Genomic DNA, 27,503 nt, shown 5'->3' on the forward strand with positions numbered 1-27,503 from the left:
GTCATTCAGTAATTTCAATCGATTTGGCTTTCGTCTTTTTTGTGTCCCCGGCGTTTCACTATACGTCTTAATTAAACTTTCCTTTAACTTATTCCAGTCCAGTTCTATTTCTCCTACCTTTGACATCGATTTCCAAATTAATTACAACCGCAAGTAATTATAAGTAATCCAGAAAGCATCACTCGAACGAAATTCAGCTTGCCCTTCTCTCGCACGATATCCGGCCGAACATGGATGAGGGAAATGACACATTCCATATCCATAGATTTATAGAAAACAGTTGACACAGTGACGTACTACAGACTGTTACTGAAAGTCAGAGCATACTAAATGGTTTTCAGTTATTTTAGTGGATTGAAGACCTTTCAAGTAATAAAATCTATTACGTTGTCCTGGATGGCGAGTGTTCGACACAATAGTATCGTCACCACTATGAAGCGAGACACGACCGCTCTTGTTCGTTATTACAAGGCGAATCAAAAGATAAGGTCAGTCATTGAGGACATGACAGAGGACCATATTTGCAACATAAAGCGTGAATACCACTTTTACGGTTTCGTCACTCGAAAAAGGGAGAGTTCAGGAGAGGCTGTGTTTTTACCACATATGGAGCGACACCCATTGCCAACCATTTCGTTACCCTCTTTAGCTGCCATTTGTATACGGTTCTATAGCTAAGTACAGCATTCAGTGTTACTGCACGATATATTTGAAGCGATCAGTTGCGAAGGTGAAGTCCGTGTATAGACAGCAACAATGTTTACTGGCAAGCAATACCGAGCAATGCAATTTGTTTACGGTTTCTGTAATGATAACACAGCCGCGGCTGAAATATAATACCGAGAGAGGTTTCCACAATGACGCCGTCAAGAAGACGGAAATATCAAGCAATTCACCAGCACATGGAGGCACAGGAATTTCACACCATACGCATCATGTTGGTCGACCAGGATATGCTCCATATCGTGAAGAACCAATTCCTGATATTGTAGAAGCACGTAAATCTATCAGTACAAGGCCCCTTGGGCGAAATGTTGGACTCCCTCACCAATCTATTTGGTTAGTACTTCATCAGCAAGGTCCTCATTATGCCATCTGAACACTGTGCAAGACTTATAGCCACAAAACTATCTACATCGTCTAGCATACCTTCAGCGGGTATTACAGATAATCAATGACCTACTAGAGTTCGTGAACAACGTCTTATGGATAAACGAGTCAGGGCTCCCAAGAGGGTATTATGAGCAGACACGACACACACTTCTATGTTGTCGAGAATCCACATTCTAAAAGGGGTTCAATACTGAAGTGCTGAGTATCCTCGGTGGTACACTGTTTCGCCCTTTCGTACTGGAGGACACAATGTGGGTTGCTGATTACCTGCATTTCTTAAACAATACTGGATTATATGCCCCTACAGACAAGATAGACCCACCGTATCAATTACATGGTGCTCTACGACTACGAGTAAGGCAGCCACAGGGACTGGAGGGGGCAATCACTTCCCTGGCCAGCACGGTTCCCCGATGTAACACCACTGGAATTCTTTATCTGGAGTTTTCTCAAAGTGTACAGTTCGGAGGTAAAGAGCATCGAAGAGCTTGTTGCAAAGACTTATTCGGTGGCATTGGTGATATGTCAGCAGGAAACTGGCAGCTTGCAGCGAGAGATAAGACTTCTTTCTTAATCTTCTATTCTTGCGAGAGAGGGACATTTCGTACATCTGCTCCAATACGACTAAGGCAAACCAGCGTCAACGACACACATTAATGTAATTATTAAAGGAATGAGGCGAATGCAGTAAAATGAATAATTTGAGAAATGCGTTAACTGAGACTGGCATTCAAAGGACAGATAAACTTCTCATTTTAGAGATACATACTCACGGGAACATCAAAATAGTGCACCAAGAGGGGGCCATAGGATCGAAATGAAATTGATTAGACATAATGATAAAGAAGATAGATTCATTTCATCCTAAAAGCAAGACATGTAAATAAATACAGTGATTACAAGTCGCCAAATACAGTGCAATATCAATTATGCGTTGGACTACCTTTCGGTGCAATATATGCCGTAACAGAGTCTGGCACAGCTTAGATATCTAATTTTGCACACAGGCGGATTCGCCCACAGATCTTGAACAGCCACCACCAAAACATGTACAGAATCATATGTCAGAATCTGATGTTTCAGCTGGTCTCAAACATGCTTTATAGGAGACATGCCCGTGGAGCAGGTTGGCCGTGGAAGAGTCGGAACACGACGTAGGAAGTCTTGAGCAACTCGAGCTGTGTGCGGACGAGGATTCACTTGCTGGAATAGAGTCATTGCTAGGGAATGTAGGAAAGTTTCCACGTGGATTCGAAGAATGTCGTCAACATAATGCTGACCTGTTAATTTACACATACCACTATTAGAGAGAACCGGCTACCGTTGACTACGCGGGCTTCGCTGGAGGTGTGGCGCCCGACAGTTTGGGGGGGGGGGGGGGGGGCGAAGTATACCGTTCACCAGGCTGCCTCCACACTCGATTATCTTCGGTCCCAAAAACGAATCGGAATTCATCAGTAAAAACCACATTTTGCCAATATTTGGCGGTCCAAGTCTTTCTGGTTTGGCACCACTATAGAGGGAGTCGCCGAAGTTTCGGTGTTAACGGCAGCACACGACAAGGGCACCTGTGTTCCAAATTCGAATCCGCAAGACGTCTGGAAATGGTCTGTGCAGCAACTGCCACCCGTACATCTGCTAGCATGGTGAAGCGTGTCACTGTAGGATCCCTGATCGTTTGCCGCATGATGCTTCGATCTTCTTGCTTCGTTGTCTTCCTGGTCGCTCCAGACCCGATACGACGCACGCTGGTCATCGCGTCCACTGTTCCCAATGTCGTCTGACGGAATATTTCAAACGATCGACCTGGCGAGCCACACGGTATTTCAACGAGCCTGTCGTTTCCTTGCCCTCTGAAACTGGCTTGAAAGTGAGAAATGTCTAACACTTCGTCCAACTGAAACTACTAATGTCCTCCTCAAAATCAGAATGTGATCGCCACTACGCACCGTTTAAGCAAGCTCCCTTCCCACGGCAGGGTTGGTGGGCATGCACATTGGCACCACACCTACATCACTTACATGTTGGATGTCATCGTCCTTATTCGCAAAGTTTTGCGTTTGTACGTATCTTCCCTCTGTGTGCTCTATCGTCGATGTTTTTGAGTGTATATAACTTCAAAAAGATGACGAATACGAATAAACTGAATTAACTTTTTTTGTTCCAAATAAGGTCCTCCTATCTTCTCCTCAAGGACTGATTAACACTGTATACACAAACAATCTGACCACATGGTGAGCAGCTATCTGCGACAGCTTGCTGATGACGCTTTAGTGTATGGAAAAGTGTTGTTGGTGAGTGGTTGTAGAAGGATACTGGATGACTTAGACAGAATTTCTATTTGGAGTGGTTGAGTGGTAGCTTGCTTCAAATGTAGAAAAATGTAAGTTAAAGCAGATGAATAAGAAAAACAATCGCGCAATTTTCGAATACATTATTATTGGCGTGCTGCATGAGATAGTCATAGCTGTTAAATATACAGACGTAATGTTGCAAAGCGACAAAATATGGAAAGAACACGGAAGGTCTTGTGTAGGGAGGGCGATTGTCAACTTCACTTTATTGGGAGAATTCTACTAAAGTCAGGTTAACTGAGCCGATGGGTGATCAATAGGTCACCCAGGGTCTGTAGTACAACCTCTTCACCGGAGGGCGTGGTTCGCTCGGAGATTGGAGGCGCGAAGGCAGTGACAGTAAGGCCGGGAAGGTGAAACAGTTGTCTCGGGGTGAGGTGGCCGAGTTGGAACCTGACTGCGAGGCGAGTAGTGTGGCAGCAGTTGATGGGAAGTACTAGTTCGGCAGTTAACAGGTTCGGGTCTGAGCGTAGCACCGATACCAGGAAGAGTCACTCAGGCGGGCTCCTGGATTGCGAACCATTATTACCCCTGTTGCGGCCGGCTGCAAACCTTTGTACGTATGGCGTGCGCACCAAAGGAAGGAGAGTGTTGCTTGCTACAGCAACCGACCGGACCTGGAGACGGACGGCAGACCAGTGTTTTGGTAAAGTTATGTGTAGGCTCCACGCTGTCCTTCCTGGATCTTGTGAGGTTATGGCTGGTGAGCTTCTGATCTGGTTTATTGGACTCGAGTGAACCTGTGCCAGTGCTATGAATGTTTAGTAAGGTAGTTTTCTAGTTGTTTCTTCGAGGTTCACATCCCGTTCCGTATAAGACTTCTGACTGTTGATCCCACCGCTGTCTTTAGGCAGGAAAATTGTGTGTGTGCTCTAATCAAACTACTGAATTTGTTTCTTCTTTAATTCTTCAATTGCCGGCCGCTGTAGCCGAGCGGTTCTAAGCGCTTCAGGCCCGAACCGCGCTGCTGTTACGGTCGCAGGTTCGAATCCTGCCTCGGGCATGAATGTGTCTGATGTCCATAGGTTAGTTAGGTTTACATAGTTCTATGTCTAAGGGACTGATGACCTCAGATGTGAAATCCCGTAGTGCTTAGAGCCATTTGAACCATTTTGAATTCAGTTTGAGTGTAGTTTTCCAAGTTCGGTCTCAACTTCCTAGTTGGCTGATGTAAGGCATCATATTTGTGACGGGACGCTTTTATATATTAATTAGGTTCATTTCATGTGCCTTGGCCTGTGTGCACTATTACTGAAAGGCACAATTTCACATCTTGTCTAATTGCGTGTTTTTATTATCAAGTTTGGCTGCGTTTTTTTATTGTTCGTAATGGCTGGACTCTTTACCTTAATTATGAAGTCTCTCTCTCAGTTGGGACTTTATGTTACGTTTGTTACTTCTACCTTATACGTGGCTGTAATGTTATTCAAAAGGTTACGTTCTATCTGCTGTTAGTCGGGGGTTCGTTACCAATCCGCATGCGTTTGCTTGTTGTTTAGCGCTCCGATCCGCGTAGCAGTTACTTGTTTACCGCCCAAGTGGCACGGGTTTGGTACAATGTCTGGTTGACATTCGAACTTCCTGCTCGGTAACTGCCTTTATAGCTGTGTTTAGATTTTGGCTGCCTTACAAGTTTCATTCATTTGACTCCATTATCTAATTGAAAAGTTATTTACTTTTTTTTTTTGTTTCTGTAATTTTTGTTTTCGTGCAGCGGCGTTCGGTCCGTTTTTGAGGCCTGGCACAATTCCTCTATCAATTGTCTATTTCAAAAAATGTTCAAATGTGTGGGAATTCCTACGGGACCAAACTGATGAGGTCATCGGTCAACAGACGTACACATTACTTAAACTAACTTATGCTAAGAACGCCACACACACACACACACACACACACACACACACACACACACACACCCATGCCCGAGGAGGACTTGAAACTCCGACGGTAGGGGCTGCGCAATCCGTGACATGGCACCTCAAAGCGTGCGGTCACTCCACGCGGTTTTTATATCTCTTTTTTTAAATACGCTACGATTTGTGTTTCTTTCAGTGGTACTTGGGTGAAATCTGTCTGCTTGATAGAGCAGGCGCAGCGTCAGTAGGTGGAACCTCTCGCTCGATCGAAAGGCCAGCGTTGTGGAGGTGGTCCGCCACAACCTGATCTTTCCTAGCCCACTACACCTTGATAAGATAGGGTTGTGCAGCATGGCGATGTATTTATTTGAGTCTTAATCATTGCACGCCTACCGCAGCTCTCCTTGTAATATTTTTTTTTTTTTTTTTTAATTCTTGCTCAACTAAATTCTAGAAGAGTTAACCGGCGAGTTTGCCAGTAGGTTGTTTTCATGCATATGTGAAAACTAAGGTTAGGACTGTTGTTAATCTGATTGATTATAACATTCAGACAAAATTTACGGTCAACATTCTCACAAAATATCTCTTACGTTTATGTAATCAGAAGTTAAAAAGCATTAAATATGAAGATTTGGTCTAACGGTCGAAAAGGCTCTGTTATTGGTTGCTACTCTGGTGACGTCACAGAATAGGAATAAGGCGAAACTATACGGATGTTATAGGAGTGTTGGCCAAAGTTACGGGGTTTCTATGTAGTTTTCCTGCAAACTGTTTGGCTGTCTTGTGATGGAAAACGCAATTACAATTATTTTAGGTAACAATAGAAAAGAACTTTCCCAACGTTGATAGTGGAATCCTTTCGAAAGTCAATGCGTTTGTGTTCCACCCATTTAGACCGGTAATTTGTGCAACGGCGGACATGCTTATCCATGTTCTTTGCAACATCATTAAATTCGCTCAAAAGTAAGGAATTGTAGAACTGAACAGCCAAAGAAATTGGTGCAGCTGACTAACATCGTGTAGGGCCCCCATGAGCAAGCAGAAGAGCTGCAACACGAAGTGGTATGGTCTCGACTAATGTCTGAAGTAGTGCTAGAGGGGACTGACACCATGAATCCTGCAGGCCTGTCAATAAATCCGTAAGAGTACGAGAGGGTGTAGATCTGAACAGCACGTTGCAAGGTATCCCGGATATACTCAATAATGGACCTGTCTGGGGAGTTTGATGGAAAACGAAAAAGTTTAAACTCAGAAGAGTGATTCTGGAGCGTAGCGATTCTGGACGTGCGGGGTATCGCATGCTGGAATTGCTCAATGGACATGAATGGATTCATGTGATCAAACAGGATGGTTGCGTGCATGTCACTTGTCAGCGTCGTACCTAGACGTATCAGGGGTCTCATATCACTCGAAATGCACAGGCCCTACACCTTTACATAGCCTCCACCAGCTGACATGCAAGGTCCGTAGATTCATTAGGTTCAACAGTCAAATGTCGGTGTTGAGCGGCCCAGGCGAGGTGTGAAGGTTTGTGTCGTGCAGTCATCACGGTTACACGAGTGGGCCTTCGGCTCCGAAAGTCCATATCAATGTTTTGTTGAATGGTTCGCACGCTGACACTTGTTGATGGCGCAGCATTGAAATCTGCAACAGTTTGCGGAAGGGTTGCACTACTGTCACGTTGACCGATTCTCTTCGGTCATTGTTGATCCCGTTCTAGCAGGATCTTTTTCCGGTCGCAGCGATGTCGGAGATCTATTGTTTTACCGGTTTCCTGATACGTTACACTCGTGAAATGGTCGTTCGGGATGATCCCCAGTCCATTGCTACCTCGGAGATGCTGTGTTACGTCGCTCGTGCGCAGACTATAACACCACGTTCACACTCAGATCTTGAGAACCTGCCATTGTATCGGCAGTAACGGATCTAACAACTGCGCCAGACACTTGTCTTGTATAGGCATTGACCATCGCAGCGCCGTATTCGGCCTGTTTACGAATCTCTGTATTTGCATACGTATGCCTGTAACAGTTTCTTTAGCACTTCAGTGTCAGTCAAGAATTACAATTCAAAGCACAATAAACCTATACATCGCAAATCTTAGTACTAATTGGCATAGAAGACACTCACCGCAGATACTAATTTGGACGAAGTTCTCATTAGCGCGTCGGATAGCACATCTGACTGCGGAGAATGAAATGACATGTTCGAATCCTTGTACGGTCATGCATTTATGAAAGTTTCACAAGTAGTGCGAATTTAGTGTTAACAAAAACAGATCGTATCAGTTGTTTCGATGGTAGGATGTATTATATAAGGCTTCATATTAATCTTAATCTGAGAAACGGACAAAAGAGGATAAATGCACTTACTTGGCGAACAGACAGTTCACCTTTTTGGAAAGCATTGCTGGTAGTGACGATATTACCATATGCCCACAGTACAACGAGGCGTATGACGTTTTCCGTAAGGAGGTATATAAAGCATGTACAACATGCAGGTAACACAAACGCAAGATCCGTGGTGTTTGTGAGTGTTAACTAAGGCCAGTGTCTTAGGCACTCTTATTTCATCTTTATGTAAGTTAATGGCGCTTCAAAAGTTTGAACAATAAGGATCTTAGCTGTACTATACGAAGCTAGAAACATTGTTTCTAATGAAGTAAAAAGTGTGTGGTCACGTTTACTACATCTTTTCGAATTCGACGTGTGTGTGAACATCAATTGCAAATATAACCGCATGTAAATAGCAAAGAAAACACACTAATATTCTATTTCCGATCCGTGTGGTGAAGTTTTGTAATTATGATTTTACAAATAAGTTCAAATGTTCTTTCTGGTTAGATTCGAATCAGCAAACTATATACACTCCTGGAAATGGAAAAAAGAACACATTGACACTGGTGTGTCAGACCCACCATACTTGCTCCGGACACTGCGAGAGGGCTGTACAAGCAATGATCACACGCACGGCACAGCGGACACACCAGGAACCGCGGTGTTGGCCGTCGAATGGCGCTAGCTGCGCAGCTTTTGAGCGCCGCCGCCGTCAGTGTCAGCCAGTTTGCCGTGACATACGGAGCTCCATCGCAGTCTTTAACACTGGTAGCATGCCGCGACAGCGTGGACGTGAACCGTATGTGCAGTTGACGGACTTTGAGCGAGGGCGTATAGTGGGCATGCGGGAGGCCGGGTGGACGTACCGCCGAATTGCTCAACACGTGGGGCGTGAGGTCTCCACAGTACATCGATGTTGTCGCCAGTGGTCGGCGGAAGGTGCACGTGCCCGTCGACCTGGGACCGGACCGCAGCGACGCACGGATGCACGCCAAGACCGTAGGATCCTACGCAGTACCGTAGGGGACCGCACTGCCACTTCCCAGCAAATTTGGGACACTGTTGCTCCTGGGGTATCGGCGAGGACCATTCGCAACCGTCTCCATGAAGCTGGGCTACGGTCCCGCACACCGTTAGGCCGTCTTCCGCTCACGCCCCAACATCGTGCAGCCCGCCTCCAGTGGTGTCGCGACAGGCGTGAATGGAGGGACGAATGGAGTCGTGTCGTCTTCAGCGATGAGAGTCGCTTCTGCCTTGGTGCCAATGATGGTCGTATGCGTGTTTGGCGCCGTGCAGGTGAGCGCCACAATCAGGACTGCATACGACCGAGGCACACAGGGCCAACACCCGGCATCATGGTGTGGGGAGCGATCTCCTACACTGGCCGTACACCACTGGTGATCGTCGAGGGGACACTGAATAGTGCACGGTACATCCAAACCGTCATCGAACCCATCGTTCTACCATTCCTAGACCGGCAAGGGAACTTGCTGTTCCAACAGGAAAATGCACGTCCGCATGTATCCCGTGCCACCCAACGTGCTCTAGAAGGTGTAAGTCAACTACCCTGGCCAGCAAGATCTCCGGATCTGTCCCCCATTGAGCATGTTTGGGACTGGATGAAGCGTCGTCTCACGCGGTCTGCACGTCCAGCACGAACGCTGGTCCAACTGAGGCGCCAGGTGGAAATGGCATGGCAAGCCGTTCCACAGGACTACATCCAGCATCTCTACGATCGTCTCCATGGGAGAATAGCAGCCTGCATTGCTGCGAAAGGTAGATATACACTGTACTAGTGCCGACATTGTGCGTGCTCTGTTGCCTGTGTCTATGTGCCTGTGGTTCTGTCATTGTGATCATGTGATGTATCTGACCCCAGGAATGTGTCAATAAAGTTTCCCCTTCCTGGGACAATGAATTCACGGTGTTCTTATTTCAATTTCCAGGAGTATATTATCTTATTAAATTCGAGAGTGTACCACTCTAACAACTCAACTACCAAATAATTTATGTGAAGTTGGGTAAAACGGCAATTTTTACGAAGAGATTAATTTCGTTGAAAGGCGTTATCCTTCCTTGTGACAGTGGGAAACCATATTTCGGAGGTAAATTAATGTTAACTTCACAGTGCAACACATTTTTGCTTATGTTAGTGAACTTGTGCATCAACGTGGTGGCAATTTGCCGATATAGTGCAACCACATTTTACACATCTTCTGTTTTTCTAGAACACTGGAAAAAAATTTTCAGGCGTTTTCATAGATATACGGTATGGAGCTACACACCATTTGTAACCCATTATCTGAAACGTAAGCTCCAAAATAAGACAGCACTATAAAGTAGCATTACGACAATGAGAGTAGCGAGTAGAGTGACGTCACAGGTATCACATGACTCAAACGGAGCGTTTTAGCGTGCTTTCAAAATTATTTGAATTTAATTTCCATTTATATAAAAGAATATTAAAATTCAAGAGGAAAAAAGCATGTTAGGAACATAAAAAATGGCTCTGAGCACTATGGGACTCAACTTCTGAGGTCATTAGTCCCCTAGAACTTAGAACTAGTTAAACCTAACTAACCTAAGGACATCACAAACATCCATGCCCGAGGCAGGATTCGAACCTGCGACCGTAGCGGTCTTGCGGTTCCAGACTGCAGCGCCTTTAACCGCACGGCCACTTCGGCCGGCCTTAGGAACATAAAATGACATAGTTATTTAAGAGAATTTCCTGAAAACTGTCGAATATTCTATAGCGGAATTACTAGATTTATTTACTTGAACTTGTCTATGTAAGTATGACTCGCCCAACTGAATGATTATTAATCTTTCTCCTAATATGCACTGTTGGTTTCTGAAATGGCCAAACACTAAGAGATTCAAGGACCGTTAATATAATGAATGACCCCACTGAATATTTGTACCATTCAGGACGCGATATTTAACATCTGCTTTGTCTCGTTGTTTCTCTTGCGTGCATGTCGAACCTCCGCTATCCGGCGGTATAGCAATTTTGTTATCTGATACTTATTTGCGGAGTATAGCTCTATTTTGGATTATGTATCTTAAAGTTTGTGTCGAGAAAGAATTTTTAGGTCTTTTGTTGGACTGCTATAGTTTCTATTATTATATTTAATCTGTTTGCTATTAAACAGTCTGGTACAGTTTGTGATTGCAAATTATTGTTTCTTACTAGCGAGTCCCGGTGAAGGTGTTTCAACAATGTTTAATGGATCTAACTTAGTGTGTTCTGTTCAAATATGGAGGAAGTTCACAACACGAATTTTGTTCAGTCTCCCGTTGGCCCTGTCTTCCCTACCACAGACAGGCTGACGCGGTTATTGCGTACCACTCGTCTGTAAAGGAGACCGCATGCAGAACACGTGCACAAGCCGTTCGTAGGTACTACTCGGATGTCTGGGATCTCGATAAGGTCGCATTACATGAAGACGTATCAATTTAGAGTTGTGCTGGTAGTTTTGCTACCAGTGGATTCGAAGAACACGCGAGTTTTACGGACACACTCCGTGGACTCAAATGGGGATTACAAGAAGGAAGACAACATTATTTCGCGAAACACTAATGAGAAAATTTGTAACACCGGCATTTTACTCACAAAAACGTTTATCTCTCTTAAGGACCTCGAAGAGAAGAATAGAAAAATCAGGGATCGAATGGAAGCATACAGACGGTCTTTGTTCATCCAAAATGAATAAGGTATAGCGGATGGTCAGATATTTACGAAAGAAATGTCGCCCAACAGCCGTATATTTGCAGATATTGTTTTATTTACTCAGTTTCGGCATCTCATTGATGTCATCTTTAGGCCTCTATGCACACCAAGTATATAGACTTGGACCGACCGATACATGCGTAGCCAGCGGCTGTGGCCGAGTGGCTGAGTGGCCGAGAGGCTGTGGCCGGTTCTAGGAGCTTCAGTCCGGAACCGCGCTGCTGCTACGGTCGCAGGTTCGAATCGTGCCTCGGGCAAGGATGTGTGTGATGTCCTTAGGTTAGGTAGGTTTAAGTAATTCTAAGTTCTAGGGGACTGATGACCTCAGATGTTAAGTCCCATAGTGCTCAGAGCCATTTGAAACATGTTTGATACGTGCGTAAATGGAGTCATCGAAAGCCGGATGTCGTGAATATTCTGTGGAGCTTGACAACCCAAGCAAGTGCCATAAAAGTTAAGGGAATCCAGGTATTGATGGCTCCACTTACGTATGTATCGATCTATCTGAGTCTTTATACATGTAGGGCATAGGAGCCTGAAAATTGCACTAATGAGATACCGAAACTGTTTATATATAACAACTTCTGAAAATGTACAGATGTTTGGTGGTTTTTCTTCGGCGTATAGACAGTCGTTCATCCTTCGCTTCGTTTGCGAATGCAACAGGAAAGGGATTCACTAGTAGTGGCAGACGTACCCTCCGCAATGCACAGTGTGTTGGCTGCGGAGTATTTATGTAGATCTACATCTACATAAATACTTCGCAAGCCACCTGACGGTGTGTGGCGGAGGGTACCCTGAGTAGCTCTATCGGTTCTCCCTTCTATTCCAGTCTCGTATTGTTCGTGGAAAGAAGGAGTGTCGGTATGCCTCTGTGTGGGCTCTAATCTCTCTGATTTTATCCTCATGGTCTCTTCGCGAGATATACGTAAGAGGGAACAATATACTGCTTGACTCCTTGGTGAAGGAATGTTCTCGAAACTTCAACAAAAGCCCGTACCGAGCTGCTGAACGGCTCTCCTGCAGAGTCTTCCACTGCAGTTTATTTATCATCTCCGTAACGCTTTAGCGATTACTAAATGATCATGTAACGAAGCGCGCTGTTCTCCGTTGGATCTTCTCTATCACTTCTATCAACCCTATCTGGTACGGATCCCACACTGCTGAGCAGTATTCAAGCAGCGGGCGAACAAGCGTACTGTAACCTGCTTCCTTTGTTTTCGGATTACATTTCCTTAGGATTCTTCCAATGAATCTCAGTCTAGCATCTGCTTTACCGACGATCAACTTTATATGATCATTCCATTTTAAATCACTTCTAATACGTACTCCCAGATAATTTATGGAATTAACTGCTTCCAGATGCTGACCTGCTATTTTGTAGCTAAATGATATGGGATCTTTCATTCTATGTGTTCGCAGCACATAACACATGACTACACTGAGATCCAATTGCCATTCCCTGCACCATGTGTCAATTCGCTGCAGATCCTCCTGCATTTCAGGACAATTTTTCATTGTTACAACCTCTTGATACACCACAGCATTATCCGCAAAAAGCCCCAGTGGACTTCCGATGTCATCCAGAAGGTCATTTATGTATATTGTGAATAGCAACGGTCCTACGTCACTCCCTTGCGGCACACCTGAAATCACTCTTACTTCGGAAGACTTCTCTCCATTGAGAATTATATGCTGCGTTCTGTTATCTAGGAACTCTTCAATCCAATCACACAACTGGTCTGATAGTCCATATGCTCTTACTTTGTTCATTAAACGACTGCGGGAAACTTTATCGAACGCCTTGCGGAAGGCAATAAACACGGCATCTACCTGTGAACCCGTGTCTATGGCACTCTGAGTCTCGTGGACGAATAGCGCGAGCTGGGTTTCACACGATCGTCTTTTTCGAAACCCATGCTGATTCCTACAGAGTAGATTTCTAGTCTCCAGGAAAGTCATTATACTCGAACATAATACGTGTTCCAAAATTCTACAACTGATCGACGTTAGAGATATAGGTCTATAGTTCTGCGCACCTGTTCGACGTCCCTTCTTGAAATCGGGGATGTCCTGTGCCCTTTTCCAATCCTTTGGAACGCTACGCTCTTCTAGAGACCTACGGTACACCGCTGCAAGAAGGGGGCAAGTTCCTTCGAGTACTCTGTGTAAAATCGAACTGGTATCCCATCAGGTCCAGCGGCTTGACTCTTAAACTTCCGACTGTGTTTGTACTGAGGTGACGTGTTTAATATCAATGTAAAATTACCTTTGGACGAATAAAAGAATGTCTGGCTTGTATTCAGTCTAAATGCTGTAAAAAAATTCTGAAATTATTACGCGAAAGGGATCATCTCAGTCTCTTGCAGAACAGGTAGGTGCCTATTGACGGACGCATGCATGTGTGTGAGAGAATGGATGCGTGTATGTGTGTGTGTGTGTGTGTGTGTGTGTGTGTGTGTGTGTAAAGGTGTTTTAGTGGAACGAACTGGTCTGCTGAACTTCCCCTGCATCAGAATTTTTGCATCTCTTCGCCTCCATAAACCGAAAACAAACTGACTTTTCCACGTTTATGTACAGCAAACCGAATAAAAAAAAAAAAGTGGCCGTGTTAAAACTACGACACGGATAAAGCACAAACGGCATACACGATGGGAGCGGACGCTAAAAACAATACAAAAAAGGAAACAAACACAAAAACGACACGGAGTTGTCTGCGCGGCGCACCAAGGTGCCCTTCGCTGTTGGGCGGCGGGCGTGCTGCGCCCAACGCGACCAGCCCGGCCGTCACGTGAATTATTTACGGCCGCGGCCGCGTGAAACACGTGCCCGCTAATTGGCGACACAGCTGCCGACTGCAGCGCTAGCCACGCTCGCGAAACCGTGTTTCGCGCACCGCAATCCCACAATAGGCTACCCGTCTGCAGCGACTGGGCGAAAGCCGCAGCTAACGAAAATGTTAAAGGTGAAGCAGGTATCAGATAAGTTTCTATACCCAGACAATATCTGTACACTGGATTAAAGTTCGGTTGATGACGTCAACGTCGTCGGTCTCAGGGGCTCCGGGACTGTGCCGCTGCTTCGCGAAACGAAAGCTGCAAGTCATGAATCGTGTTAGGCACTTGTGCCAGAGTTCAAATTATTAACTGCTTTAAATATCGCACGTAACAAGGTCTTATTGCTAATTTTTTTTACACATACAACATTTGTGCCTGTAAGCACTCTCTTAAATGCAATAAGTCATTTTCTATATTTTATATCTCACTACTAGCATTTTGTAAGAGGTCTTACGTATGAAATGGCATCCAACATTTGGAAACAGTTATGCCCACAAACCTGAATAGCACCTTTTGCAGCGCGGATTGCTGCCAGACGTACAGGATGACAGTCAGTGACGTTATTGCAGGTACCGACAGGGACGTGAAGACATTCCGAGACAAATGTCGTTGCCAGCTGTGGCTGGCTCTGAGCACATCTGTGGTCATCAGTCCCCTAGAACTTACAACTACTTAAACCTAACTAACCTAAGGACAGCACACACATCCATGCCTGAGGCAGGATTCGAACCTGAGACCGTAGCAGTCGTGCGGTTCCGGACTGAGCGCCTAGAACCGCTCGGCCACCGCGGCCTGCCGTTGCCAGCTGTCAAAGGTTTCCCGTCTGAGGAGCCATGTGGTGCACACCCATGTAGGTGATTCCACAAATTCTCAGTTCAGCTTAAATGACAGGTGTGTTCGCCAAACTCAGCCACGTGTGACCACGTATCTACGCTACGAATTGTGTGACACGTTGCATTGTCGTGCTGGTGGATGCCATCGTATAGAGGAAAAATTAGTTGCCTGTAGGTATGGACATGGTCTGCAGTAATAGATGCACAATCTTGTGCCTTCCAGAATGACGGGGGCATCGAGAAAATGCTACCAAAACATTCCCCAGGCGATAAGAATCCCTTTTGGTAGCAAGGTAGTTTGTTCCAGATGTTTCACGCCGCACACGCCAAAGCTATCTGTCCGGCATAGAGTGAAACCTGATTCATCTGAAATGGCAACCTATCGACACTCTCTGAAAGTCCAGTTACGTTATTGACGTGCACGTTCCAGCCCTAATTGCCGATGAGCAGCAATTGGCATGGAGGCATGAACCACTCGCCTGCTGTGGAGCACCATACACAGCAACGTTCACTGAATGATCGCTAATGAGACACCGTTGACAGCCCATAGGCTCATCTGGTCGGTCAGTTGCTCAACAGGTTTCCGTATATTCGCCCGTACACATCTCCACAGCGGTCATCTGCGGCCCTTGTTGCACTACTATAGTCTCAGGGCCGGTTTTAGATTGCACCATTTTGCCATGCATGGTATACCTTAAACACGGAGACACAGGAACAAACTTTGCCGTTTCAGAAATGCTTCCTCCGTCGGCCCCAAACCCAATGACTATCGCCTTTCGGACGTCAGATAAACCGCTCCGTTTCCGCATTACGACAATGACTATTGTGTTTCCCGCATCCTCTCGACACATTTTCTACACCCTCCACAAACAGCGCTGCCACCTGCTATCTGTGAGTAATTGTTGCATGTTGGCGTCGAATACAGTCGGTGGTCACATCAATGTGACTGAACCGCGTACATGGGATGCCTTGGTGATGTATCCATCCTTCCCTATCCCTCACCGTCTGTACGTACCATTTAATAGCAGTGGCTGCAGATCATTCCCCTAAATGTAACATGGATGCTCTAGGCTGCCTATTGGTCCTTTCGTTGCATTTTTCGAAGACGGTCTACATGAAGCTGTTGTATCAATTTAGGTGTCAGTTACCTCAGTTTTTCTTCCCTGTCTCCTGTTAATCAATGGCCTGTTTTCTTTAATTTTTTAGCCTTTCTTCATCGGATCTCGCTTCTGTTCAGGAAATTTTGTGGCTCTTCTTCATACCCCTAATTCTTTTTTTTTCAACTTTTTGTTTTCTTTTTTCCGCATATTCTACCCTTCATATCCAAAATGCTGAAAATACGAGAAAACTTCTTGTTAAATTTATCTCTTGTTTATGCATTAGGGTGGTTATTTTGTAATAAATTACTCTTATCTTTGAAGAATTGTAATTATCATTCAAATGTCTCTTTTAATATCCATTATAGCTGTCATGTTTTGTTGCTCTCCCCAAGTAACAATATACATTAATTTATATTAGGGTTGTATTATCTGTCTTTTAGATTTATCTATAGCCTTTATTTTAATCTTGTTTGCGTTTATTTTCTGTTTGTGACTGTACAGGAGAGTTGGAAGGGAAGAGGAGGGAGAGGGAGGAGAGGGGAATCGGAAATAACAAAACTAATGAGGAGAGACCGGAAGGAAGTAGTGTGACTGACTGAAAAACGAAGAGAGAGATAAGGTTACCTAGGATAAGATATATTTGCTTTACTCAGAAGAAGAAATAGTCACATAGGTTAGTTATAGGAGAAATATGTGGTTAATAAAAGGAAATCCTCTAGCCTCTTCTTAAATGCAAAACCGTTTGAACTGTGCAGACTGAGACTGATAGTAGCAACAGAGATCGATTTTGGGCTTTTTCTTATAACTGGGTGCAGCTGTCATACAAAAAAAGTGAGATTTTTTTGTCGCAGTTATGATGATGAACAAATATTTGATCTGTGATGCGAGATACTGTGCTTGGATGCCCAGTGTCGAGCTGATAAAGTAGACACAGATTAACTTGTCCGTCTGAAACCAACCTATATGGGCGTGTGAATGACTGGCATCTAAAAAAAAAAGGACTTCACATGCTCAAGCATTCGTTGTTAGATACAAGTGTCTAGACTTCTGTCTGTTCGTGGCTAGCTGGACTGAAAGCGCAGTATTGTAGCCTCAGTGTCTCAAACCCTGACTACCCGTTACGGCGTAGAGTCAAGCACCGGCACGCCAGTTGGGAACGATGGAGCACAGAAGGCTATGAGGAGACGTCAGCCAATTGGACTCTGACCGACCCCTCTCCAGGGTGACAACGCGACAGCATTGGCCCCTATGCGAAGATGACATAAGCGCCGTACCCGAATGGTCGCGGCCCAGGTCTACAGCAGCTGTAAGACTAGCAACTAGGATGCAAGTGTCAACTCTAATACTGGCATATAATATCTGTGTAACACCAACTTGGGAATTATTTTGCTCAAGAGATTTCTTATTTTGTCTGACGCCCTTTGCTTGCTACACATCTGTGTAATACGAAGTTAAGTATCGTATTTGTTCATTTTGTAATAAAACTCATTAATACGATTTGTATGAATGTTGTCTAGCGGTCCGAGAAAGCAGATTTCCTAGACCCTACATATTTGATATCAAGGCAGGATTTAACACTGCTATTGAGCAATAATTAGTATTGAATTGCGTAAATGAATTGTCAGCATTGCCTACTGTGTGTTTACCACATTCATTGCAATGATGTGAATCTTCTAAGAGTATCAATGGTAAAAAGCTCGAAACTTCAACTTATCTTTTTATGATGTCAGTGTCCAGGGGCAGCTAAATTCCATCCAAGTACTCCAAAAACGACATCTAGGTTTGCTATAAAATGACTGAAATACTTTTCTTAGAACTCAACATTTTATATTAAAACTTTTGCTGCTACATCTATTATGTCCGGGAAACACAGCTCGTAGCAAGCTCATTACATTTCTCACAGTCCCAATTCAGAACATCTCTATCTGCCGAGCTTGGCGCCAACATTCAGCCAACGAAAATAACATCACAGATAACTTTTAAAGAAGCAACTTTGATATCGACACTTTATATATATATATATATATATATATATATATATATATATATATATATATATATTCCTAAACTACTGGATTGATTTCAATCAAACTTCCAGAATGAGATTTTCACTCTGCAGCGGAGTGTGCCCTGATATGAAACTTCCTGGCAGATTAAAACAGTGTGCCGGATCGAGACTCGAACTCGGGACCTTTGCCTTTCGCAGGTGAGTTCTCTACCATCTGAGCTACCCAAGCACGAGTCACGTCCCATCCTCACAGCTTTACTTCCGCCCGCGAAAGGCAAAGGTCCCGAGTTCGAGTCTCGGCCCGGCACATAGTTTTAATCGGTCAGGAAGTTTCAGTCAAACTTGTTACACTTATCACCTCCAAAGGACGGGAAATCATCACTGTGTGGATAAGAATCCTTTACCTGCCAAAAGGGTGGGGATGGGGATTGAATGCAGTGTAGCTCATGACGCTCTATTACCCATACATCAAAAAAATGTGTATGAAATCTGATGCGACTTAACTGCTAAGGTCATCAGTCCCTAAGCTTACACACTACTTAACCTATATTATCCTAAGGACGAAAACACACACCCATGCTCGAGGGAGGACTCGAACCTCCACCGGGACCTGCCGCACAGTCCATGACTGCAGCGCAACAGACCGCTCGGCTAATCCCGCGAGGCCCCACACATCAGTCATCAAGTATTTGATAATGAGAGTACTTAACGTTTTAGAACCAAATTTACACACATTTATAAAACTAATTATCGCTGATAACACACAAAAACAGTGAGGAAAAAAAGTAATCGCTTACTATATTTTTGCTTTTCATGCAGAAAAACCGCTGCATGAAGTATGACGTTTTAATTTATTACATCTTTACTACTAACTGTATACGCGACGCATTTTTCAGACATTATTCCCATATACCGCTAAATGTACCAGCAAAATTATGTCATTGTACGACTTATAGTTCTGGAGATATGACGTCATTAATACTGAGACGCGTGAACAACTTCCGCATCATACAATATGTCTAAAGTTATGACGTCGTTGTTATGATATCTATTCCCAAAATATTTCGCAGACAATAACCACATACATCGCTGAATGCACCTAAAAACATGCACTAAGGCGATAAGAGTGATAGCAATATGCCAATATACAGATAGCAGTAGTGTCACGTACACAAGGTATAAAAGGGCAGAATCTTTGGAACTGTCACTTTTATTCAGGTGATTCATGTTTGCGTAGTGCTGTCAGTGGTAACAGCTAAGCAACGCCGCGGGAAATAACCACAGAAATCAATGTGGGACGTGTAACTAACGTATCTGTTCGGACAGTATGGCAAAATCTGGAGTAAATGCGCTATGGCAACAGACGATCGACGCGAGTGCCTTTGTTAACAGCATGACATCACTTGCAGCGCCTGTCCTTTGCTCGTGACCGTATCGATTGGACCCTAGACAGCAGGAAAAGCGTGGACTGGTAAGATAAGTCCCGATTTCAGCTAGTAAGAACTGGTGGTAGTGCTCGAGAATGGTGCAGACCCCACTAAGCCTCGGGCCCAATTTGTCAACAGGGCACCGTGCACGCTGGCAGTGGCTTCCTAATGGTTTTGTATGGAATGGACTGGATCCTCTGGTCCAACTGAAGCTATCATTAAATGGAAATTGTTATGATAGGGCGGAACCTATCATTGATAGGCTACTGTTATGTTCGGCTACCTTTTGCAGCCATTCATAGACATCATGTTCCCAAACAAAAATGAACATTTTATGGATGCCTATACCATATGAGCAGTCCACAACTGCTCGCATTTGGTTTGAACTACATTCTGGATAGTTCGAGCAAATGATTTGGCCCCCATCGAATAGTTATGGGACGTAACAGAGAGGACAGTTCACGCACAAAATACAAGACCCAGCGCCGGCAACACTTTGGCAAATATGGGAGGCTCCTAAGACAACACGGCTCAATGTTTCTGCAGGGGCATCCAGCGACTTAAATCCATGTCACGTCGAGTTGCTGCATTACGCTGGGCGAAAGGAAAACCGACACGATACTAGGGATTTTTTCACCTCAGTATATGTCACTGTACGAAATATAGTTCAGGAGGTATGACATCAAATTCTAGGATGACTAAAAACCGGAAGCATAACGTCCATCGCCTCCTGCCACTGTGTCAATCTCCTCCTCCCCTTTTCCCGGCAAGGCTCATTGTCCTCCGTTCTCCGTAAATCTACCCGTCCCCCTCTTTCTGCAAAGCTCCTTCCTCTCCTCTCTATACCTATACCCTCCTCCTCCTCTTCCTCCTCTCTCTGTACATCTGTCCCTCCCCCTCTTTCTGTCCACCCCCACTTCCCCCTCTCTCGTCCATATACTCCTGCTGAAACGTCCCCTTTGAACAATTATATAAGACTGTGCTTAAACTGACACACAATATTTTTTAGCGCAACGCGGTCTGACTTTCAAAAATCCCTACAAAAGAATGGCCCTGACTAACATTAACCTATACCTTTCACAAATCACGTACCTCACAAAAATCTTCGTTACTCGAAATACTGCAATACAGCGAGCGCCACTACTGCCAGCTAAATAAAAGATTCAAACTACGGAGGGCACTAACTACTGAGAGGCATAGTTAGCAAATGAAAGATTTTGATAGAGAACAAACAATGTATTTACCTCAATAGTGTTCAAAAGATACATGGTTTTTCTTTCGAATGAAATCAAGAGAAAGTGACTGTTATGGTCCTTTTTTCCCCCTGTCAGTGATGATTAAAAATTCCTTTTAGAAACTAGTGGAAATATTGGCTACTTCTGACTAACGGCCGGACAACTTCTGGCCCTTCTTTGTAAAAGTGCGGCCACCCTGGGAGAAGATCTTTCGTCATCCGCTGTAAATGAGATGTCCATCACCGTCGATACTTCACGGTTCATTATGAATAATCGTCGTTATTGGATAGAATAATTATTTTACCTCTTTTATAAATCAGATGCGACCTTTTCATCAAGTTATCTCTGTTGTCTGGATATTTTCTTCCAACTGATTTTTGTATTCCAGATGAATGTATTCACTCACTACTTCCAGAGGAAAGTTTTCGACGGAGATCGCAATATTTACAAGGCTTTGAAGATGCGTTTGGAGGCCTGTAGCTTGGGAACCATCTTTGAGGTCTCCGGTAGTTGTTGATAATTCGTTTGTATCGCTGCTACAGAGAATGGTGTAATTCTGCTAACGGACGAAGATTGAGGCGTTTCCCATTTATGTTGATAACTACCGATTTGCGGGATACACACCTGAACACATCCTCCAGAGTCAATGGTAATAATTGAACTGAGAGTGTGTCTCCTTGTCTGACATGCTTTCTCAACGGAACATTTCTAGCGATTCGGTCTTCCTTTATTATTACGTGTAGATGGCGTTCTTCTAAATGAAATGGAAGCATAAGGTTACAGAGACGTTTTCAAGTTTCAAACATGTACGATGTTTGTACACAGAGTTAAGCAATGAATAAAAATGTATATCAAGCCTAGGATTCTCTCGCTGGTCTCCTTCTAAGTAGACAGATGAACTGAGCACTACACTTCCCGGGCAGACTGCCTTTGCACAACTGCACGGACTACACTAGCACATCTAACCTCCTCATTTCAAATTCCCATTCACGTGAAAGCCCACTTTGTGTTGGCCCAAAACTCGAACACCATTGCGCTTCAACTGTGCTGGAATATCACCTCAGCAGTAAACGAAATGGGGGATATTACCTGCAACCCAGTGATAGGTGCTTTAATCAAGTAGAAGTACACGGTTCCAGAGACCTTTTAAACCCTTAGATATATCTTATGCATATGATTATATGCAGACTGAAGCGATGAATGAAATTGTGTATCAAGGCTGGGACTCGAACGTGGATTTCCTGCTGTCTAGGCTGATGCTGTAGTCACTATGCCATCCTCACACATTGGCTTTGTACAACTGCGTGAACTACTCTAGCATGCCTCCCTCCTCAGTCCAAACTCACATCCACACCTCAGCTCACTTGGTATTTCCCCAGTGCGAAGGTGGCGTAGTGGTTAACGCATCTTCCTAGTGAGCAGGAGACCCGAGTTCGAATCTTGGCCTTCGTACATATATTCAAGTATTGCTTCATTCTGCCTATATGCACACTAATAAATGTAACTGTATTGACCTACATTCTGATTGGCCTTGTGGGTACTGAGGATACAGAATAAGGTAATGCAGTGGTAAGGGATTGGAGGACAGCGGTTCAGATCCCCAAACGATCCAAATTTAAGAATTCTGTAAATTCCCTAAGTTACTTAAGGCATATGTCAGGATGCTTCTTCAAAGGGGCAAGAGCAGATTCCCACTCCACCCTTTCGTAATCCGAAATTTTGCTCCATCTCTAATTAATTAATCATCAACAGTATATTAAATCCTGATCCTCCTACCTGCGCGTGTCGGGAAAACGCTCTCTACCACATGGGATTTTACTTAAAATTACGCCTGTAACTGGTTGTTGCGTGAAATTTGGATTCTAATTTTGTAGGCAACTTGTAAGTAGGTTGTTTAGGTTTTTATATTGGTAACGCCACGTAGCGCTCCATATGAAAATCACTGACTGTGCTGTGTGCAGTCTGTGGCTGGTGGGCATTGTTGAAATAGTCGCTATTGTAGTGTTGGGCAGTTGGCTGTTAACAGCGCGTAGCGTTGCGCAGTTGGAGGTGAGCCGCCAGCAGTGGTGGATGTGGGGGGAGAGAGGCGGAGTTTTGAGAGCGGATGATCTGGGCGTGTGTCCATTGGAGACAGTAAATTTGTTAGACTGGTTGTCATGAACTGATATGTATATTGTGACTTTTGAACACTATTAAGATAAATACATTGTTCATATGAAACTTCCCATTAGAAAAATTAATGAATGACTGTGCTGATAAACCCCTACATTATTTGATTTTCAAACATCTGAGCAAAACTGAACGTACTCAGACATTCACTAAAGTGATACACATCATTTTTAGCGCAACGCAATCTGACTTTCAGTAATCCCTACAAAAGAATGGCCCTGACTAACAATAACCTATACCTTTCATGAATTCTTACCTCACAAACATCTTCGTTACTCGAAGTACTGCAAACAGCGAGTGCCAATACTTCCAGCTAAATAAAAGATTCGAACTACTGAAGGCATTAACTACTGATAGGCATAGATAGCAAATGAAAGATTTTGATAGAGAACAAACAATGTATTTACCTTAATAGTGTACAAAAGTCATTATATATATATATATATATATATATATATATATATATATATATATATATATGTCAGTTCATGACACCCAGTCTTACAAATTTACTGTGTCTAAACTCCCCACATCCACCACTGCTGCCGGCTCACCTCTAACTGCGCAACGCTACGCGCTGTTAACAGCCAACTGCCCAACACTACAATAGCGACTATTTCAACAATGCCCACCAGCCACAGACTACACACAGCACAGACAGTGATTTTCATATAGAGTGCTACGTAGCGTAACCAATATAAAAACCTAAACAGACTACTTGCAAACTGATGTTGAAGACTTAGTAGCGAAACTTACGTACCGCGCGGCATTATCCGAGCGGTCAAATGCGCTGCAAAAAAAAAAAAGTTCAAATGGCTCTGAGCACTATGGGACTTAACATCTGTGGTCATCAGTCCCCTAGAACTTAGAACTACTTAAACCTAACTAACCTAATGACATCACACACATCCATGCCCGAGGCAGGATTCGAACCTGCGACCGTAGCAGTCGCGCGGTTCCGGACTGCGCGCCTAGAACAGCTAGACCACCGCAGCCGGCCTAATGCGCTGCAGTCATGGACTGTGCGGCTGGTCCCGGTGGAGGTTCGAGTCCTCCCTCGGCCATGGATGTGTGTCTTTGTCTTTAGGACAATTTAGGTTAGGTAGTGTGTAAGCTTATGGACTAATGACCTTAGCAGTTAAGTCGCATAAGATTTCACACAAATTTGAACATTTTTTTTTAAACTTATGTCAGTTATAAAGACAAAGAACTGAGTAACACAAAACTGGTCACTTCACCTGAAGCGACAACAGCGGACATAAAAATTTCCTAACACATGAGGGCAAAAATGAAATTGTCAGCATTTTAGAGAGCCATTCTTTAGGTGTGTGTCAATAAAACTAGTCTGTACAGCGGTTTAATATCAGAGACCTGAGTGCCAGGGCGGCGCAGCGGAATGTGTGCTCCTGCTCGGCACGGCGGCGGCAACCGCGCCATAAAGAGGACTGTCAGTTCTGGCCGGCCGCTCTCAAAACTGCGCAACGGCGCGTCGCTGCCGGCCAGCCCGTGTGAAATACTAGCCGCGGCTTCCCAGCGCCGGCCCACTACAGCCAGTAAGCGTACATGTTCATTTGGCTCCACTCCAAAGAACGGGCCCCCTGGGCTTCAGTTGCCGCCGGCCTAGCCGCCACAGTTCAGCTCTGCTCTGAAAAGCGCAGCGCAAACGTCCGCGCCTGCCAGCTGCCGCCTTGCACCTGTGAAAAATGCTGAAAACAATGCGCTGCGATGGAGACAGACACTGTGTATAGGACATTCAAAACAGTGAAAAATTGCGAGCGAAAGGATGCAGCTTCCCATTAAAGCTTCAACGTCTACATCTACGTGATTACTCTGCTATTCACAATGAAGTGCTTGGCAGAGCGTTCAATGAACCACCTTCAAGCTGTCCCTCTACCGTTCCACTCTCAAACGGCACACGGGATGAACGATCACTTAAGTTTTTCTGTGCGAGCCCTGATTTCTCTTATTTTATAGTGATGTAGGTGGGTGCCAACAGTGTTTTCGCAATCGGAGGAGAAAACTGATGATTGAAATTTCATGAGAAGATCCCGTCGCAACGAAAATCGCCTTTGTTTTAATGATTGCCACTCCAATTCACGTATCGTATCTGTGACACTATATCCCCTACTATGCGATAGTAAAAAAACGAGCTTTCTTTGTACTTTTTCGATGTTATCTGTCAGGTCCCACCTGATGCGGATTCAAAAATGGTTCAAATGGCTCTGAGCACTATGGGACTTAACATCTATGGTCATCAGCCCCCTAGAACTTAGAACTACTTAAACCTAACTAACCTAAGGACATCACACAACACCCAGTCATCACGAGGCAGAGAAAATCCCTGACCCCGCCGGGAATCGAACCCGGGAACCCGGGCTGATGCGGATTCCACACCGCACAGCAATACTCCAGAATAGCGCGGACAATCGTAGTGTAAGCAGTCTGTTTAGTAGAGCTGTTGCACCTTCTAAGTGTTCTGCCAATGAATCGCAGTCTTTGGTTTGCTCCACCCACAATATTATGTATGTGATCGTTCCATTTTAGGTTATTTGTAATTGTAATCCCTAAGTATTTCACTGAATTTACAGCAGTCAGATATGTATGACTTACCACGTACTCGAAATTTATCTGATTTCCTTTAGTACTCATGTGAATTACTTTACACTTTTCTTTATTGAGGATCAACTGCCACTTTTCGCACCATACAGATATCTTATCTAAATCATTTTGCAAGTCGTTTTGATCATCTGATGACTTTACAAGACGGTATATGACAACATCATCAGTAAACAATCTAAGACGGCTACTCAGAGTATCTTCTATGTCGTTAATATACATCAAGAAAAATAGAGGGTCTATAATACATTTACATCTGCATCTACATCCATACTCAGCAAGCCACCTGACGGTGTGTGGCGGAGGGTACCTTGAGTACCTCTATCGGTTCTCCCTTCTATTGCAGTCTCGTATTGTTCGTGGAAAGAAGGATTGTCGGTATGCCTCTGTGTGGGCTCTAATCTCTGATTTTATCCTCATGGTCTCTTCGTGAGATATACGTAGGAGGGAGCAATATACTGCTTAACTCCTCGGTGAAGTAATGTTCTCGAAACTTCAACAATAGCCCGTACCGAGCTACTGAGCATCTCTCCTACAGAGTCTTCCACTGGAGTTTATGTATCATTTCCGTAACGCTTTCGCGATTACTAAATGATCCTGTAGCGAAGCGTCCTGCTCTCCGTTGGATCTTCTCTATCTCTTCTATCAACCCTATCTGGTACTGAGCCCACACTGGTGAGCAGAATTCAAGCAGTGGGCGAACATGTGTACTGTAACCTACTTCCTTTGTTTTCGGATTGCATTTCCTTAGGATTCTTCCAATGAATCTCAGTCTGGCATCTGCTTTACCGACGATCAATTTTATATGATCATTTCATTTTAAATCACTCCTAACGCGTACTCCCAGATAATTTAAAAAAATAACTGCTTCCAGTTGCTGACCTGCTATATTGTAGCTAAATGATAAGGGATCTTCCTTGGCGAACGCCGGATATTACTTCTGTTTTACTCGATGACTTTCCGTCTATTACTACGAACTATAACCTTCCTGACAGGAAATCACGAATCCAGTCGCACAACTGAGGCGACACTCCGTAGGCACGCAGTTTGGTTAGAAGACGCTTGTGAGGAACGGTGTCGAAAGGCTTCTGGAAATCTAAAAATATGGAATCAATTTGACATCCCCTGTCGGTAGCACTTATTACTTCATGAGTATAAAGAGATAGTTGTGTTTCACAAGAACGATATTTTCTGAATCCGTGCTGACTATGTGTCAATAAATCGTTTTCTTCGAGGTACTTCGTAATGTTCGAATACAGTATATGTTCCAAAACCCTACTGCAAATCGACGTTAGTGATATAGGCCTGTAATTCAGCCGATTACTCCTACTTCCTTTTTTAGATATTAGTGTGACTTGAGCAATTTTCCAGTCTTCAGGTACGGATCTTTCTGTGAGCGAGTGGTTGCATATGACTGCTAAATATGGAGCTATTTATCAGCATACTCTGAGAGGAACCTGACTGGTATACAATCTGGACCGGAGGCCTTGCTTTTATTAAGTGATTTAAGCTGCTTCGTTACTCTGAGGATATCTGCTTCTATGTTTGTCATCTTGGCAGTTGTTCTTGATTGGAATTCAGGAATACTTACTTCGTCTTCTTTGGTGAAGGAGTTTCGGAAAACCGTGTTTAATTACTCTGCTTTAGTGGCACTGTCATCAGTGACTTCACCGTCGTTATCGCGCAGTGAAGGTATTGATTGCGTCTTGCCACTGGTGTGCTTTACGTATGACCAGAATCTCTTTGGGTTTTCTGCCGGATTCCGAGACAGAGTTTCGTTATGGAAATTATTAAAATTATCTCACATTGAAGCAGGCGCTATATTTCGAACATCTGTAAAACTTTTCCAATTTTAGGGATTTACGTTCGTTTAAATTTGGCTTGCT

At 44.1% G+C, this 27,503-nt stretch overlaps 1 non-coding gene across 1 annotated transcript; it reads left to right on the forward strand.

The window, feature by feature from the left end:
• Positions 1-22,212: 22,212 nt before the first annotated feature.
• On the forward strand, positions 22,213-22,284 carry Trnat-agu. The gene has a single exon. It is a non-coding gene; the product is annotated as a tRNA-Thr (tRNA).
• Positions 22,285-27,503: the final 5,219 nt, after the last annotated feature.

This window comes from Schistocerca piceifrons, chromosome 7 (assembly GCF_021461385.2).
Source record: "Schistocerca piceifrons isolate TAMUIC-IGC-003096 chromosome 7, iqSchPice1.1, whole genome shotgun sequence".
NCBI lineage: Eukaryota > Metazoa > Arthropoda > Insecta > Orthoptera > Acrididae > Schistocerca > Schistocerca piceifrons.